The following is a 4,578-nucleotide window of genomic DNA, read 5'->3' as shown; positions in this document are numbered from 1 at the left end:
TTTTTGGAGGGGAAACTAGGAATGGAGAAATTTACATGTAAATAAAGAAAATATCTAATAAAAAAATGTTCTTTAGCATGTGAATAACATTGTCTAGGGAATGGAATACTCTTATGTTAGTGTAAAGTCCCTGCAGCTACCGTCCAGAGCTTAGATTCCTAAATCCAAAGGAATCTCTTCCTATACATGGGGCAGTAGGAAGCTCATGACATCATTAGAGACTGCCTAGTGCAAAAGATAGGCTCTGACACAGAGTGGCCCATCATATTGAACATGCCAAGTTGAGGAACCCCCAGCCCTCTGAGAGCAGCTACTCCTATCAACAGTGGGGGTTACTATGACCTAGAAAAAAGCAGAGTGATAAGAGATGTAATCTGTGACCATCATATCAGCCCCAGGGCCCACAGTCATCCAATTAAAAACAAGCTGATCACAAATAGGGACAGCAATCAGGCCTTGCTGCCCTGAAAGTCTGTGTCCCCAGGAGACTCTTCCCACATAAGTCCAGAGGAGACAGGATTCTGGGTCACCTTTACCATGTCCATCAGGTATCATTCCGAAGGTGGCATGTCTGATCAACCCAATGCTTCTTACACATGTTGGCAGAAGAAAGATTTTTCAGTAAAAGTACATCCCCATAAAGGAAAAGGTTTACTTCTTATGTGAGCACACCCTCTGTGTACTAATGGCTGCTTCTTCTCTGGGCGGGGACTGCATCCTGGTTGTGTTTCTCTTTCAGTGTCACGGTTTCTTTCTGCACTGAGTTGAGCACAAGGCAGGGTCAACATTTGGTCATCTTTGAAGCCGCTTCTAGAAGTAAAAGGAACATAGAGAAGTGACAATAATATTGAAATTCACATTCAACCATATGCCCTCGCTGCACTGAGACCCACCATCCCAGCACCAAAGAAACGAGGTAGGAAGTCTCCACATATGAGGAGAGGCACCGTCCCTCCAGGGACCCCAACTCAGGGACCTGCTCAACCTGACCCTCTGGCTAGGTTCTACATTTGTGCGGGTGAAGGTATGGGTACGCAAAGGCATAAGAAGGCTCAGTATCTCACACAGCACAAGGAGGGTTCAGGAATGCTGGGGCTGTAGTAGTCTCCTGCAGCCTGGGCTTCCTGGGGAGGGATGAATTCCCCAGGAGAGAAGCCAGTTCTTCCTGACGGAGCCTGTGGGAGCGGAGCTCAGTAGCCCCTCAGCTCAGCCTGGGTGACAAAGCAGTGTCATCTTCCCCAGTCTTTGTCTCTTCCCCATGCCCCTGGGGGTGGCACACTGAAACTGCAACCCTCTGTGAGGTATGCAGTGTGTACTGATTGCAGGATGGCATTTGAAGGATGTGTCACCCTGGCCAGGGCTCTCCTCACTTTCCTTCTTCTCAGGCCTGCATGTGCAGTCATGGTTGGCATGGACAAGAAGCCTCCGCTGTCACAGGACCCGGCACTAACGCTAGTGATGAGACCTCTGGCTCTGCGCATCCTTTCCCCGACACCATTCCAGAGACCTTCTCTCTTGCTCGAAACCACAAGTCTGGAGAAACAGGCTCTTCAGCTCCTCAGACTTCTGAGAGCAAGCAGAGCTAGGAGTTACCTCACCTTTTGCAATTTTCTTAATAATGTTTAAAAGGTCTACAATGGTGAAGTTCCATAATCATCTTTTTTGTAAAGAAGAAAGTTGTGATAATCTTGATAGGAGATCCTGAAATGTGAGCAACTGGGATAAGCAGAGCTGACTACCTTGCATGTTCTTGCCCTTTTAACTCCAGAAAGGATGAGTCACTAATTGATGGGAAAGCCAGACCTAGGAATTCTGAATGTGACTCATACCATGGTGACTTTCTTTCTTTCTTTTTTTAAGATATTTTCTTTATTTACATGTCATCTGATATCTCCTTTCCCAGTTTCCCCTCAAAAAAAGAAAGAAAGAAAATAAAACAACAAAAAAAACCTGTTTCCTCCCCCTTCCCCCTGCTCACCAACTCACCCTCTCCCACCTCCTGGCTCAGACCCTCTCTTCCAAAGACCTTCACAAGCCCCTTCACAGAGAACCTCTAGTCCTCTCACAGGGCCTTTCACAGTTACCTTCACAGTCACTCTCACCAGGCCCTCTGGACAAGGCTATGGACCTGCACAGAAACATCACATTTGATGCACAGAGTGTACAGCACTCACAGTGAGAACACGGAGACTTCTGATCAACATGGAGACAGACACTCTGCAATAACAGCCACCACACATAGAGATGGCACACGAGCTCAGACTCCACAGAGATCTCAGACTTTACACACCTCCTCCAAACACCACGGACAGAGACGCTCACAACCTCAAAGGCCCAATACCTCGTCCAGAGTTGCTTCTATGTGACTCACAGTCCCAGACATGCTCATTCTACCCTGACAGCTACTACAGGAGAATGGAAGATGCTAACGTGTCCTGGAGGAAAGGAAGGCGGCCAATGGGGCGTCTTCTGTGTTCACTTGGCTTCAGCACTCACCCTCATCTGCCACAATGATGCCTGAAGCACTTGGCTTGCTTAGCTCAGGGCCTGGACTCGACACTACCTGCTCATTGGGGACATCTCTTTTCCCAGTTTCCCCTCATTGATGATGTAAGGATATTTACCGCGTCTCAGCAATGATCACATGACCCCAAGATGCCTCTCAAGTTGGGGATCCCTCTGTAGTTTCAAAATAAGCACCATCTGCCTCCCCAATTTTATATTCATCTGGTAACCTGACACTGGAAACATTGTACATATCTTTCTCAACATCACAGAGAGCTCAGAGAGAAGCATCCTTGGGTTTTGTGCACAGAGGTCCCCTGACTTACCTGCTGATGTCCGTTCAAGTTGGGAAAAGTCAGCTGCCGGGTCCAGGATCTGACAGCAGCGACAACACCAACCCCGCTCCTACAGTGGCTGAAGGGTCCCGAGGCATTGAAAGGAAAATGTCTTCCCTGTCCAGAAGTGAATCCTAAAGCCTCCGCCTGGCTGGCAGCAGCTGCACACTGCTCCATTCCCCATCTTGGTGTAGCCAGCTCTTCTTCCAGGCAGGGCCTCTCACCACCTTGAGAGGAGGAAAAGAAACGGGAGGCCTGCACTTTTCCTAGAGGCCACAGGGGGCGGTGTAGAGCCTGAGTTATCCTTCAGCTTTCCAGACCCTTCCAAGCCTTGCTCCAGCAGTTTGCCCTAGCAACCTCCTCCACTTTCTGGTCCTCACAGCCCTGCTCCAGCTCTCCTTCAGGATGAACTGTGCTGTCATTCTGTCGTGTCCCGGCCCCAGCCCTCCCCACCCCATGCCAGACGCTGAAAGGCTTTCAGGGTGGGCTACGGTTAGCAATGTGAGCCCAAGCAGCAGCCCCAGATGCTGTGGCTTCAATACTGCCAGGTACTTCAGCTTCCCACTCAAGTCCCAGCAGCCCTCTGAATCCCTCCCCAAACGCCATGGGGAACGCAGACAGGTTCTTTGCTGGTACCTGGATGGGGATCCCGACAGGAAAGCTTCCAGCTGTTACATTAACAAGATCCAGACCTGTTCTAGTCCAGCATCACTGCACGGGCGGCCGTTAAACAGCCAAAGCAGGGCAAACTGTCGAAAACAGCCTGATTGGCTGTAGGCCACTGGTACCATGTGATCCATTCTTAGCCTGTGATTGGCTGAAACATCATTGCTGTGATTGGCTGAATCGATGGTTTGGTTTCAAGGCTATTCTGTGATATGAAGGTACAATTTATAGTAAATCCAGTTATACAGTTCACTCTGTGTGGTGGCCATGTGAATACAAACTTTATCAGGGGAAAAAAAGGAGAAAGGTACAGACAATGATCTTTAGAATAATAAAGAACATTCATTTAAATAAACTTTAAATTTGAAAGGAACTTAGACAAAGTGTCATTCTAAAATCAATTGCCTTGCAGGAAGAATAAATTAATTTTTTTAAATCTTCGAAGTGACTACTAAATGACAAAATGTGGAGGGAACAAGCTTTTCCTAGAAGCCTTTGCAAGTCACACCACTGCGAATCAGGTCCAGCAAAGCAACAGCAGGAGGGTCCGGTCTCTGGCAGATTCAGCAGTCAGTGGGTGGATGGTGGTAAAGACCTAGAATCAGCCAGCGGGGCTGGAGAGATGGCTCAGCAACTAAAAATACATGTTGTTCTTGCAAAGAACCCAGATTCAGTTCCCAGCACCTGCATGGCTGCTCACGAGCACCTGTAACTCTAGTTCCACTCTTTTCTAGATAAAACAGCCGTACATATTTTTGGTTTTGTTTTTTTAAGAAAAGCTAGCTTATGCCACACAGTGTCTGTCTTAGTCACGTTCTATTGCTGTGAAGAGACACTGTTTGGTTTTGAACAAGGGATTGGGGTGCATGTTGTACATTTAAAAGCAGACCTGGCCTCCAGGTTCTCCCAGCATCCCTCAGCCCCTATCTGGCAAACCTTCCCCACATCCAACCTTGACCTTTCCAGTCCAGGGCTGGACTGCCCTTCCCAGAGGCCTCTCCTAGATAATCCAGACATTTAGGTCTCTTTCCTCCTTCTCCTCCTCCTTGTCTTCCTCCTCCTCCTCCTCCTC

General features: G+C 48.3%; 1 long non-coding RNA gene across 1 annotated transcript; it reads right to left on the bottom strand.

Annotated features, from left to right (window-relative positions):
• On the bottom strand, positions 1–3,589 carry LOC116081823. The gene is made up of 3 exons (XR_004115021.1): positions 3,477–3,589; positions 2,832–3,067; positions 1–810 (listed from the first exon to the last, which is right to left on the bottom strand). It is a non-coding gene; the product is annotated as an uncharacterized LOC116081823 (long non-coding RNA).
• Positions 3,590–4,578: the final 989 nt, after the last annotated feature.

This window comes from Mastomys coucha, unplaced genomic scaffold (assembly GCF_008632895.1).
Source record: "Mastomys coucha isolate ucsf_1 unplaced genomic scaffold, UCSF_Mcou_1 pScaffold7, whole genome shotgun sequence".
NCBI classification, from domain to species: domain Eukaryota; kingdom Metazoa; phylum Chordata; class Mammalia; order Rodentia; family Muridae; genus Mastomys; species Mastomys coucha.
The sequence above is the reverse complement of the archived record's forward strand: the minus strand, read 5'-3'. Positions and strand labels throughout refer to the sequence as shown.